Source organism: Lactuca saligna, chromosome 1 (assembly GCF_052625555.1).
Source record: "Lactuca saligna cultivar CGN05327 chromosome 1, ASM5262555v1, whole genome shotgun sequence".
Classification (NCBI taxonomy): domain Eukaryota; kingdom Viridiplantae; phylum Streptophyta; class Magnoliopsida; order Asterales; family Asteraceae; genus Lactuca; species Lactuca saligna.
Window position 1 is genome coordinate 41,069,936 of NC_136417.1, and position 15,393 is coordinate 41,085,328.

A 15,393-nucleotide genomic window follows, 5' to 3' on the forward strand; every position below is an offset into this window, starting at 1 on the left:
TAAGGGAGTTTAAGGCCCATGGAACAATCATTGGGGGGGTTTACGGCCGTAAACTCCTAATTCCATAGTTTCCTTGATGTTTAATGCCCCTACTTCATTGGTGGTTGATTCTATACATTTACCCAAGCCTTAGGAGGTGTTTAAGGGCAAATTTAACACCTTAAATGGTGTTCACGGCTCATGAAAATGGGTTTACGGTCCAAGAGTGTTCTTGGGCTGTAAATTCATGTTTACTCCTCAAAAGAAAAGGTTTTGGTGTTCTAAGCTCATATATGCAAGTCCACAAGTCATACCTAAGCCCTAGGAGTGATTTGGAAGGGTTTGGGGGCTTCAAAACCCCATTTATGAGTGTTTGCGGTCCAAGAGGGTTCTTGGGCCATAAACACAAGATTTTGCCACTTTTGGATGTTCTAAACACGAATTTTCATGTTAAATAATCTAAAAAAACAAGTTAGGATAGATCACTTACTAGTTTGGAGCTCGAAAGAGGCGTTTTTGGATCAAAGTCGGCTTTGTAGAGAGAGGGTGTTAAGAGTGGGAAAGGCTTCAATGTGACCACTCAATCCCTTATATAGGGGTTGAGTGTGTGGCCCGATGGAAATCTACTCGATATTGATGTTAAACGGGGCTTTTGGTCGCACCCGATTAAATGGTCGTAATTTGACTTGATTGTAACTAAAACTTTTCAAGGGAATATTGAGGGTGTTTCTAATTTGTTCCAACCCTTATGAAGTCATAATAAAAGTCCCAATTTAATTAACCTAATCCACAAGGTTAACGGACAATTTAATAAAGCGAGTTTTATTACCGAAAGAAGAGGTTAAAATGATGGGATAAATTTCGGGTTGTCACAAAATGAATAAGCAACAAAACGTTGTCTCACAAAAACCATATTGACGATTACGTATATAAAAATGATGAAAAGCCATTTTTAAAAAAATGAACTTATAGTATATCCCTTTTCTAATAAACTTGGTTGTAAAGTATTTGTAAGAGAGTATACCGTTAAACTTTGTTTAACTTATTTGTGAAAATAGTTTGAGAATTCCATAAATTATACCTATTATAATTTATATGTGTGTTTTGTTTGATATGTAATATTCATGAAAGTATCCCCTTTGCTCAACATGTGTAACATACACGTTCTGAAATCGTGTATTGTAAATTATAAAAGAGAATAATATTATGTGAAATTGAGTGTTCAGTTCTAACGGATACTTTTTACTAGAAATGAAGTAAAACTATGTTTAGAATCACTCATAAAGTATTAGAAGTCTTATGAGATTCCAATTAAAAGTCAAATAGTGAAATATATCGAAAATATAAAATTTGAAATAAGTAAAATATTATTGAAATTTGTAGATAATCTCGTTAGAAACACGTAGGCGAAAACCTTGTCAAAATCCGAGTTATAACGAAGAAGTTATGATTAATCGAAGATCCACGACAAAACCGGCACGGCGCCGAATAACGTAAAAAGTGAGTTTTTGATAAACTATTTTTTAGCCTTAGTAATCTATATGAAAGTCGTAATATTCGTTAAACCGAGAAGTTAGATAAATAGAACGCCAAAATCTAACTTCGTATGATGAAGTTATGATTTTTCTAAATTTCGGATTAGCAGTAGACAGCTAAAAACTCGAATTTTAGATTGAGCGATATTTGGCCAATACATCCTAAACAAGAATCGAAGGTCTCGTCATTTGTAGTACAACGGTAAAAATTCTGACGAAAACGGATGTCGGATGAAGAAGTTATGAAGTTTTAACGGATTTTCCTGTCCCGGTCTGTTAAAAATAATAATATTAAAAATAAATTCAAAATTAGCCAACGAAGTCTAAACAAAAGTTGTAAAGCATAATTTTAGCTACGTGTGCCTATAAAGAACGTCAAAAACGGAGCTCGTATGCGAAAGTTGTGGATTTTAGAAGTCCGAGGCTCAAATTCCGAGAAATCTCGAATGAATAATGTGAGGCCACGTCACCTCGCACGAAGCAGCAACGTATCCGAGACGTGGCCCAATCTGAAACCGGCGCATGTCGCATGCTGATTCGACTGAAGTGCGGTCCAATGAAATTCCGACGCGCCTCGCTTTGATGTCCGAAGCTCGCTCCTCCACGTCTCACTTGCCAGGCTCGCATCCGAGCCACGTCCGACCTCGCTGGCCCTCGCATCTACTGACAGCTGTTCGCTTCTCAACCCTCGGATCAGAAGCCTCGGCCCTATATAAAGGGAGGCTGCGAGCCTTCCCGGGTAACTTTGAATTTTTGACACTTTTCACCCCTTTTTCCATATTTTCTTCATTTTGACTTTCCCCGAAGCCCCGGTATCAATTTTAGCATCCGAAACACGCCCCGAGACCCCCGAGAAGCCCGAAAATTTTATCTTTTCGGTTTTGAAGCCCTACCTTCACAGAGCCCGGTTTTCAATTAAGCTCCCGGTTTTCAACATAGAAAGTCATATTTAAAGCTGAAGTGCTAAAGTCATATTTAAAGCCGAAGTGCTGTCTAAATTACTATTTTAACCCCCGGTTAATTTAAGGTAAGTTCAATATATGGGAACAATTGTATGTTATGTGTTATATATGCTATGTGTTTCTCAGTGTTATTATTTCGAGTTATTTTTCCGTGTTATTTTTATTCTACTATTTTGATAGCAAAAGTAATACCTTTGACCATGTGATCAATGAAAAGAATTAGATTCACATTGGTAATGGTACGAAGCCTCTGGCCATGTAGAGCATGTTCCGTAAGTGAATGACTTATATTTAAATGGCATTGGCAGAAGATTAAACAGGGCGTGAAAACCTGAAATCTACTGAAATGTTAAACAGGGTGTGAAAACCTGAAATCTACTGAAATGTTAAACAGGGCGTGAAAACCTGAAATCTACCGAAATGCTAAACAGGGCGTGAAAACCTGAAATCTATCATATTGATAATCAGAATTTATAAGTCTTCTGTGCCATTTGGGCCAAAACTTTATTGATGCATATCAAGTATTGAAATTGTTATGTCTCATTGATCGTAAATCTTTGAATCAAATCTTGAGTTGATAATGAAAGCGTGACATATGATACGCATATGCTATTGTTGTTCTTGTTCCCTTTTTCTTCTGTCATATTGGTATATATAAGGCATAATATTATATTGTATCTATTTATTGAATTCACTAAGCGTTATCGCTTATCCCTCTCAATATTTAACAATTGCAGGAGATGAGTATCTAATATAGTTTTATACTGCTGAAAGATTTAAATAGTTAATAGTATTTTTCTGTATTTTAATGTTCATGTATGTATATGAAAACTCGATTCCTGGGTAGACATGAAATGTAATAAAAACTTAGTCAGTTTGTATCCAATCTTTTGTAATAACTTTATCAATATAAAATATTGTTTTATAAATATGCATGTAGCATGTTTTGAGAAAGTAACTTAAGAATTTTTTTTGATATAGTATGAAAGCTTGGGTCTTTCATAAATACGAAAGTTGGGGTCTTTCAACATGTTACAAAGGGAATATGAATATGACTGAAATAACTTTTATATATATATATATATATATATATATATATATATATATATATATATATAATTAAAATTGAAACGACATTCGGACAAATAATTCTACCCTAAGCCCATATCCAAACAAGGAAAAGGAAATAAAGTGAATTATTAGTCCTAAGCCGTTTAAATCTTTTATATATATATATATATATATATATATATATATATATATATGATTTTGGCAAAATATAAGTTTAAAGGAGTTTTTATAACATTTAAAAGAGTTTGACAATATTTAAAAGAGTTTCAGTAATTTAAAGTCGTTATAAAAATGTTTAGAAATCATTTGATTGTAAACACCGTATTATTGTGTTAGACTTGTATCCCCCCCCCCCCCTAACAAAGTGAAAAATAGTAGAAATACATGGGTATGAACTCACCTCGTGTATGAGTTCCTAGTTGGTTACGATTTACGATGTGGTTGTGATGATCCTTTGCTTAGAACATGCAATTATAAATGTGTCGTAATAATAGTTATACACATAATTGTATTCATAAATTAGTTAACTACTAATTTAACATGATAATACCATTAGATTGTATAAACTAACAAGTAGTGAAGAGATTCCTTGGATTGATTTGAATGTTCAAATGAAGTTTGAAAGTTTGAAGGTTAACTGGGTAACTGCTTGCAGATGTGAAGAACTTTGGTGTGTGTTTTGAGAGCATATGGATGAAACAAGTTTACTGTAAGTGTATAATGAATTCATTTGTTCCTTGTGTATGAAGGATACTCCTAAGGCGGTGAATTATAATGTTTATGTTGTATTGACATTGGGAATCAAACTTGGATAAGAATATGAAGATATTTGATAAGGGTGTACGGTTATACACTTCCAAAATGAAGTGTTTACAGCCTATACATCAAATGGTGAAGGGTTTACAGCCTTATAGTCATTCTAGAAGCACGTTTACGGTCCAAAGACTACATGGGAAAGAGTTCGCGGCTAAAGATCTTCTAGAATGAGGGGTTTTCAGATTTGGTTTACACCTTTAAGTTTGTTCAAGGTCAAGAACTTCTAGAATGTAGGTGTTTACAGTTTTGATTCCATTTTAAATATGTTCACGGTTTGCTTCTTAACTCCAAAGAGTGTTCACGGTTGGTTTTTGGGATATGCTCCTTAAACCTTAAAACTATATACACATTATACTTTCATAGTTGAAGTTAAGTTTAAGCTCCTTTATTTAAATTATAACTTACATCAATATACGTTTCATTATATATAAAATTCATAGGAGTATGATTTTCAAAGTATGTTTATACAATAACTTATATAAACATGCCCTATAGTATCCAAAGCTCTCACGGTATAGATGTTATGATGTTAAATCACTTGCATATAATTGTAGTTTAGATTTACATTGATCTGAAATAACGGGTTGTTACATCATCCTCCCATTAGAGGGAATTTTTTCCCAAAATTAAGACTATAGAGATACACTAGAACTATGGAAAAAGATGTGGATACTTTTGTTTCATTTAATCCTCCCGTTCCCAAGTGAACTCAGGTACCCACTTCGCATTCCAACGAACCTTCACTATTGGGATACGGCTTTTTTTAGTTCTCTTTCTTCCCTATCTAAGATTTATACTGGTTCTTCCATGAAGTTGAGGCTCTCATTTTTCTCGATTTCATCGAGTGGGATAATACGAGTCTCATCAGATTAGCATTATAGAAAACACAAGATTCATCATGATTTATAATTAAATCATACTATGTAATTATCTTATAAGAAAGAATTTTCTTACTTTGAGATGTTAACTTAAATCTGGAAGGATTTTCATTCATATATCTTTTCTCCTTTGAAAACTCACTTTCTCTTTGTAGTAAAAATATATCGAGGAATATTAATCAAGACCATACTTGATAATCATACATGAATGCATCTCTATGTGTTTTATTAGTTTCTAATCAACTAGTAAGCATATTTAACAATAGTTGAAAACTTGCTAGTTCCAAACTATGATGCATTTAGTTTATGGTTCTTTAGCTCTAAAGTTCCATATAGCTCCCACTTAGAAAAAGAACTTTCTAAGTACTTGTCTTATGGAATGACAATTAGTAGGATTAGTAAAAACTTCATCCTAAACAATCATTTAGGTTAGTCTACATAAATGTAATTGGTAGATACTATACTAGTTAAGCTTATTGTCTAACATATGCTCAATGATTCCATTCCTATTAGATAAGGATAAACCATTTCATCCTTAACCTAAGAAAGTATTTAATCCATTTGTTTGGTTGAATGAGGAGCAACCCCTCAAACTCATATGATAAACCTAATAGGAAGGCCGACTCCTCGGTCTAAAGATCCTATAAGTCAACACTATATTCTAAACCTGATCATCATAGGGTTAATGCCCTTGAACATAAAGGAGATGATGAAGAATTTCCTAAGATTATTGAATATTGCTTTTCTATGGGTATTTTAGGTTTAATATTTGTCATGCAAGATCTTGGAGAAAAACCAAGATGGCCAAGAAATGGTGTGCATAGCACGAGGACTTCGGTCACATTACATAACATTGCATAGCCCTTAGGAAGGAGATCAGTTACCTACTCAGGAAGGGATACCTCAAATAGATCCTTGGAATAAGAAGAAAAGATAAATCCAAAGAAAATTATTAGGATCCTCATAAGATCCTAGAGAAACAAGGATCCCCTCCTACAGACGCCAAGCTAATCAATGTGATCTCTGGAGGATCTAATATTTTTGGTACCTCTTATTCTGCAGTAAAAACACATGCCAAAGTGTCGAAAATAAAGAAAGAAGAAAGGCCTCAGAAGAACACATCAATCACATACGAGAAGGAGATCACTTTAAACAAAACAGGTAGAGTGAATGTCCAGGATCCCCACCACGTTGGACGGGTGATCACTATTTACATCACCAACCATTTCATCAGAAGGGTCCTTGTTGATGGAGGATCCTCAGTCAACATTATACTCCTGGTTGGTTTAAAAAATAATGAACATCCCAGAGTCTAAAATAGTTAAAAGATCCTCAGTGTTGATTGGATTCAGTGGCAAAAAAAAACATACGGTCAGCAAGATAAAGATATCTATCTACATAGAGGGAATAAAATCTACGCAAGACTTTTGTGTAATTAATACATTATACTCCTATAATGTTATAATAGGTAGACCATGGATCCACTATATGAAGGTTGTCCCCTCAACGTACCATCAGTATGTGAAGATGCCCACTCCATGGGGGATAGTAAAAATCACAGGTGATCAACAAGAATCCAAAGTGTGATACAAGACCTCAATGAAATATTCAATGGTACCTTGACAAGAATAGAAATTAAAGTAGGGGAAAGAGGTGTACTAGAAACAAGAGATCAGGGTGTAAAGGAAGTGCCCCTAAACCTCAAAGATCCTAAAGCTAGAGTCCTCATACGATCCTTAATATCGGAACAAATCGAGCAAGAACTAATAAAGTTCCTAAAAGATACAAGCAAAACATTCGCCTGGAAGCACAAGGATATGACAAGTATTATAACTCATAAACTCAACATTGATCCTTCTTTCAAACCAATACACCAAAAAAGAATAAATTTTACACTCAAAAGAAATCAGATCATCCGGGAAGAAGTAGAAAACTTCTTACAATAGGGATGATCAAGGAGGTCAAGTTCCCAAGATGGCTGACCAACGTGGTTGTAGTACAAAAAAGGACGGAAAAAGGCAAGTATGTGTGGATTATACGGATTTTAAAAAAGTATTCCCTAAGGATCCTTTCCCCCTTCCACACATGTATTCCATGATAGATGTAACGGGTGGTCATGAATTATTAACATTCATGGATGCATTAGCAGGGTTCCAACAAATTCAAATGGATCCATCTGACCAAAAGGATACCATATTCATAACCCCAACAAGTATATATTGCTATACTAATATCCCCTTTGGTTTTAAAAATGTAGGTGCAACATACCAAAGGATAGTTAATCGGATGTTTAAGGATAAACTGGGGGACACCATGAAAGTCTACATCAATGACATGGTGGTCAAGTCAAAGAAATTTGAAGATCGCCTCAAGGATCTTGAAGACGCCTTCAATATACTCAACGAATACAACATGAATCTGAATCCATCCAAATGCCATTTTGGAATGAGATCTGGCAAGTTCTTTGGATACATGGTGACTAAAAGGGGAATAGAAGCAAGTCCAAAGCAAATAAAGTATATCATCGATTTAAGATCTCCGTCCTCAACAAAGGATACTCGGAGACTAAAAGGAAGAATAGCTGTACTAAACAGGTTCATCTCAAGATCCTAAAAAAGGTGTAAACGTTTTTATGACATCTTGAAGAAGGACAAAATATTTGACTGGACTAAAGAGAACGAAGATGATTTTCAGGAACTTAAAAATTATTTTAAGTTCTCCACCCTTACTAGTGAAATAATTAGATAGGGAACTACTCCTCCTATAGTTTTCAGTATCCTCTAACATTGTAAGTGTTGTTTCTGCCAAGGATCTCAACGGGGACCCACATCCCATCCATTATGTAAGTAAAACTCTCCTGGATCCCAAGACCAGGTATTCACGTCTTGAAAAACTAATACTTGCATTAGTAACTACTTCCACAAAATTAAGACACTATTTGAAACACATACTATACATGTAAGAACTAATTACCCATTAAGAATCTTATGCGAAAACTAGAGCTATCAGGTTTGATGGCGAAATGATTCGTGAAAATGAGAACATATGACATCAAATATGAACTAGGATCAGCAATAAAGTCACAAGAACTAGTAGACTTTGTGGCTGATTTTAGTGATGATCTACAACCTAAAGCAGGATTTGAAAACAAGGAATTCCAAAAAGAAGAAATCATGGAAAGATGGACACTCTTCACCGATGGATCTTCCAACTTTATAGTAACAGGCCTATGGATCATACTAAAATCATCATATGAGGACACCATACCCCATGAAGTCAGTTGTGAATTCGATGCAACCAACAACAAGGTTGAATATGAAGAATTGATCTTGGGATCACAGTTGGCTAAGGATCTTCAGGTATTTGTTGATTCCTTATTATAAACTAACCATTTTAATGGATCCTATGCAGTAAAAGGAGAAACACTAGCACTATACCTCCAGGTCGTCAAAAAATTAGCCTCTAAATTCGAAGCTTTTAGCCTAAGCCAAGTTCCTAGAGAAGAAAATGATGAGGCAGGCGTACTAGCCAACCTAGGATCTTCCCTTAGGATCCTGCCAGAAGTTAGGATCCCTATGACCCATATATTGATCCCAACAATAGAATATCCCTCCAACAAACTAGATAGTCCCAATGACCATGATCAAACAACCAATGTAGCAAAAATCGAAGATTCTGACCCTCAGTCACTTCCTCAAGATCCTAATTGTCATGATCCTAACATCCAAGATCCTCTGTGAAACTCGAAATCTTGGATCCATCCCATTATGGAATATCTTCATAATGCCATGATTCCAAGAGAAGAGAAAAGTGATAGAATGTTTAAGATGAGGGTCTCACATTTTGTAATGATCTAAGGCAAACTATACAGGAAATCCATGGCAAGCCCATACCTTAGATGCTTAGAAGATCATGAGGCTGCAGAAGTCCTAAAAGATGTACATGAAGGAGACTGTGAAAACCACATTGGGGGCTGATCCTTATGCTCCAAGTTGTTAAGGATGCGATACTACTGACAAATAATGAGAAAAGATGCTTTCTTGCATGCTCAAAGATGTGATGTTTGTCAAAGACATAGCAACATGTTACATCGCCCGACAAAACCTCTGCATCCTATCATCTTCCCTTGGCCATTCATGAAATGGGGGATATTACCTAAGGTGCCATGAGGAAAAGTCTTCATGCTAGTAATGACAGACTATTTCTCGAAATGGATCGAGGTTGAGGCTTTTTTTAAGTAAGAGATACGGAAATGGTCTCGTTTATCAAACATAATATCCTAACCAGGTTCGGGATCCCTACTGAAATTATATGTGACAATGGATCCCATTTCATAAGCAAGAGGAATCGAGACTTTTGCATGAGTTGGGGAATTAAAATGATAATGTCCAGTCCTATCCATCCTCAAGCTAATAGTCAAGCTAAATCCAGCAACAAGATCATAGTCAACAATTTGAAGAAAATGTTAGACGAGAAGAAAGGAATATGGGCAGAGGAATTCCCTTTCGTCCTATGGGTAGATAAAACCACTTCAAAAACAGCCACTAGCCAAACTCCATACTCCTTGGTGTTTTGAATAGAATTCGCCAGCCTCACCGAAGTAGTGATCCCAACGACAAGATACCAACTACAAGGTCAAGAGAACGATAGGATCCTTTCCCAAGATCTTGACACTATCGATGAACTCGGGGATCTTGCTAAGAGTCGTATTGTTGCTCATCAACAAACGATCACTAACATATAATAAGAACATTAAGAAGATTCCATATAGGTGACTTCGTCCTTAGGAAGACATTCCAAAATACCAAGGATCCTAATGCAGGAAAATTAGCACCTAAATCGAAAGGGCCATATTTCATTGATTCAAAAGCATGAAGGGGGCATATTGGCTAAGTACCCTTGAAAGGAGTATCTAACCAAGATCCTGGAATGTCATTCATCTGAAAGCATATTCCATGTAGGTTTCATAAATCACTTTTGACAAACTCAAGGTACATGCTCTCTACTCTCTACTCTTATATAATTCCTTCATTTACTTTTCTAAAAACCATTACGAACTTAAGCATCGTAGGAGCGTTAGCCAAGCTAACGCCCACCCTAAGCTGATGTTTGTTACATGTAGGAACTCAAGGATCCTGACATTCGAGGATCCTAAAACTCAAGGATCCCAATGGCTACATTGTTCTATTATCTTAAGGATTGCATGACGCAAGTGTCCTAATAACTACGAATAAAGACAGATCATCTCTCCTACGATTAAGGGTACTTAATCCCCTCTAAGGTTTAAAGAGTTAAGTACCTGTTTCACATGAGTTATGGTTTCTACACCTCACTTGGACACGTGAAATCTTACTATGGGATGTGAATAAGAGGATCATTTAACACTTCATTGACTTGGCAACCCTCTTCTTTTTTAATATATGTTAAGATCCTGACATTTAAACCTAAGGTTTATAATACTAACGTGTTATCTTAAGTTGGGGTTTTCCCTAGTAATTTGCTAAGGTTTATAACACTAATGTGTTATATTTAGTTGGGATTTTCTCCAGCGATTTGCTGAGATCTGTAAACATCTTCATAAGTTGGGATCTTCCCTAGGAAATGTCGAAGGCTTGTAGCATTATCATGTTACAAATAGGGATCCTCCCTAGTTATATTCTAAGTTAGTATCATTCCCAAATAACTCCTAAGGTAGAATCCTCCCCGGTTTACTAAGTAAAAATCATATAAGGATCTTCTATGACGAATTCCTTTAACATGAGAACTCCAAGATCATAAGGAACGCAAAGTATTATAACTTCTCAACATTATAAAACTTAGAGATCACCGGGTTCTATCTATCTTTTAGAATTATTTTTCTTATGTAATGAATGAAGGTTTATTATCCTAAAGATCTTAACTATTTTAAGATCCCAGATTGATTAATAAATATTTTCGGGTTATTCATATCTTAAAGAGTTCATGTAAGGTTTGAAATTTTTAGGATCTTGATTATGTAAGGATCCTCATAAATCATATTGCTACAACCACACAAATCAACCATGCAAGCAAGAAAATATGTAATCAACAACCAGGATTTAAAAAAGGGTTGCCCACCAACCCCACAAAAAGTGAAATATTGTCTTACATACCCAAAATATTAAATTTGTTTTTAACTAAATAAAATTTAAGCTGCAGATTGATCACCACCACCCGGAGCCACCTCTGTCTTATTCTTCTCTCCTCTATCCTTTGGCTGCAACATAGGATCCTGACTGGAACTAACAGACTTGTTAGTTAATGTAACCAGGGCCTCGCATCATCCGGCCACATTCCAGGATCCTGCATTCTCAAGATCCTCTACAAGCTTAATTTTTGCCTCTATAACAGCAACAGCAGCACTCATCTTTGCTTCTACAATCACCTCATCCATCTTAGCCACATGCTCCTCCTCCTTCTCAGCTTTTTCCTTGGACAGCTTCTCCACCCTCTACAAGAGATCCTTGTTGATCCCATCCTACTCTCTCAAAATATGCTCCGTTTGAGCAAGCTTGGCCTTGAGATCCTCTCCAGAGCGAGAAACATGATGCACAACCTAAAAAGAGCAATGGTAAATAAAAAAAATAATGAATAAAAGTAAATGGAAAGAATACAAGAATATTTACATATTGGAAAAAAGGAGATCAGCTTCTTTAGCGCCTCGTCTGTTCCAATATTCTCAAGATCCCAGGCACCGGATGATTTCATCTTGCAAGGCGTTGGGGTCTTCATGGCAAGATCGAGCTAATTCATCTTGGTAGGAAGAGAGGGAGGAATACTTTCCTTCTTCACCACCAGTAGACCACTGGACATGTCATCTTCAAGATCAGATAAAACAAATTGAGCACTAGTATGAATGGCTATAGATCCTACATATTGAGAAGGATCCTCATAAGTTCAGGATCCTAAAGTCAAAACAAATAAATACACTATGAAGGATCCTTACAGGTAACCATTGAAGCTATGGTAGAATAACCATCTTAAAGGCTAGGGTACCCAAGCCGGTTACCCATATTTAACCTAAATGATAGAAGAGAGAGAATGTGATTAGATTGCATAATGATTCCTATAGGAATGGATAAATCCTATCCGATTAGGGTTTGAAATTCAAACTCCTTATCTCTTTTATTTTTTGAAATTATACCTTTAAATATTTGGAAATTTAAATTTAAATTTTGCAGGTATAATTTGGGGGCAACTGTTAGGGGCAGGATCCTAGAATCATATTCAAGATCCTTAATATTCCTAAAGTTGTAGTATCCTTAAACATATCTCAGTATTCTGATTATTATCATTAATATTTCCTAACACTTTTAACGGCTATATTCTTCTTTCTTTTTCTCACATATGCAGAATTAGTCAACACAACTCCTATTCTTAATGAAGAATCACTTCAACTAAGCTTAAGATTAGGGAATACCAAGTCAAACGAAATGCAAATACTATATCAAGGAGGATCCCGTAAATATCAAACTTCTTGTTATTTAGCTTAAACTATAAATAACACATGTAAACTGCACACTACACACACAATTAGCGCTACTATTTCACTTATACTTGTGTTATCTTCATTATCACTATAAACCTACTTCAAAATTAATAAATACAACGAGGCAGATGATCATTATCACCTCCCAAGGTTTTATATCAAAGATCCAAGCAAGGATCAAGGGCTTTCCTTGTAATTCACATGTCTCATTTTGATTATTATTTGATATTTTCATTGCCTAAAACACCACAGGGTCTCATACATCTCGGTTAAATATATTTGATTAATTTTTGACCAAAACAATGATGATGCACTTTATCTTGTTACTACAAAAGATGTTGTTGTAAAGATGATGGGAGACAACTGCTTTGTCTCTGTTACAAGAATGATGTGTTGGTAGTCTATTATTGGACCATTCCTAAAGTGATAAATGGTTTACAAGATAGTTACTCCGATGATAGATTGGATGGGCATTTAATGATTAGATTTAGCATTTTCTCTTTCCACTTTTTCTGGGTTTTTCAAATTCCAAATGAGTTCGTTTGGAATTATTATCCATATAAATACCCACACCAATATATTGATGGGTTTTGAGCATTACAACATTCCTATGGTGAACATGCAACCCGAATTGCTGTGGATCTAGGTTTTTCTCAAGTTATATGTATATAATGATTTTCCAAAGCAAAACCCTATTCTAGCATACATATTTTCGGAATCAATAATTAAACCAAGGTTAGAATAATACCTTTTCCTTGTTGATTGGTTGATCTTGACCTTCAAGAGCTTAGTGCCTTAATTGTTGCACCTATAATGGAGTCACAAACACCAACTAGCAATGGATGAACAAGAGATAGAGGATTGAGGCTCTAAAAATCGGCTAGCGTACTCTTATCAAGCATAGGGACCGATTTCTGTAAGCCATGGGGTCCTTATATAGTTGTGTTGCTAGGGTTTTAGACTGAAACCCTAATTCTTTACTTAGGCCTTAAGCAATCTGTGGAACCCTTCTAGAAGGCCCTTTGGACGAATTCTCTTATGGGCATCCCATAGAATTCGTCCACCCCTTCTATTAGGAGTCCACAGCCCACTACAACTATTATTGATTTAAATAATCAGTCCCCGTTCTTTTAATTAGTCTCTTTTGATCACTAAATTAATTCCAAATTAATTTTTGATCAATACAAATTAAATAATATGATTTCTCAGTTAATATATTATTATTATAATATATTAATAAATTATTAATTAAAGTCTTTCTCCAAAACTCATCCTATCATATTGCTATGGTGAAGGTAACCCAAAGGGACCATGCTACTATCGGGTCAAGTACATCCCAATTATAGTTATGGGCTTAGGAACCTAATCCAACAGTCTCCCACTTGGATAAGTCTACTAACTATAACTGCCAATGCCACTTCATAATCCGATTAGCAATCATAGCTCTCAAAAGCCGTTGTCGAACTCTGACCTAGTCAATGATGTGTCCTTTAGATAAGGGATCATATAATCCTCCATTCTACAAGATATTGTGTGGACAAAGACATGGAACATAATCATTCTCAATATCCAACAAATTGTTTCCGGACTTCTAATTTGTTTGACATAGAACTTAATTGAACACATCAATTCAGTCCTGACCGGGCGCGACACATAAGTCAACACAAAATCATCGAGGGGCCCGAGATATCGCTTTTACCCTCTTAGGATAAAAGGGACATATAAACTTTGACTTATATGCTTGTACTACTTACTCATCAAATCGTACACAACAGCACATTTTATAACATCAAATTACCGATACGTTTACGCATTATCAATTCACAACCAACTTGTAAACAACAACTCATGTATCTCGGTTTAAAGATTATATGATATTATTGTCTCACAATCACTCGTGATAAATTCCATGAAGTGATTCACATGAGCGTGGGTTTAATCCAATACTCAAATCTTATTTTAAGAGTACTCATGAATATTGAAGCAAACATTTGCTATGTCTTAACACTTAGACAATCTACTAACCAATTCATAACAGTCTAACCTCATAACTTACTCCCAAAGTATGATTGACTATGAATAATTTGAATAATCGAATTATTCTGGAAGTAAAACATGCAAAAATGAAACAATAGTAAACAATTGACACAAGATAGTAAATTTTACTCATAAGTAAATCTCCATTAATTAATCATCAAATGTCAATTACATTTATCTATCACAAGTTTCTAAACATCTATCTAATCACTAAAACCAATATCTTCCTTTAGACCAATTCTCTTCTCATGTTGTAGGTCCTTAACCCTACTCAAACCCTTTGTGAGGGGATCTGTTGGGTTCTCCTCTGATGATACCCTCTTAACCATGAGGATTCCTTCTTCTACCTGATTTCTGATGAAGTGGGATTTTTTGACGATATGTAGGGATCTGCCATGATCTCTTGGTTCCTTGGCCAAGGCAGTCGCTCCTTCGTTATCACATAAAATCTCTATAGGCTCTTTTATGTCTGGTACAACTCCAAGGTCTCCAATGAATTTCTTCAACCATATCGCCTCCTTCGAAGCTTCGCTCGTTGGTATGTACTCTAATTCACACATTGATTCAGCCATGGTCTCCTACTTGGAACTTTTCCAAGTAACTACTCC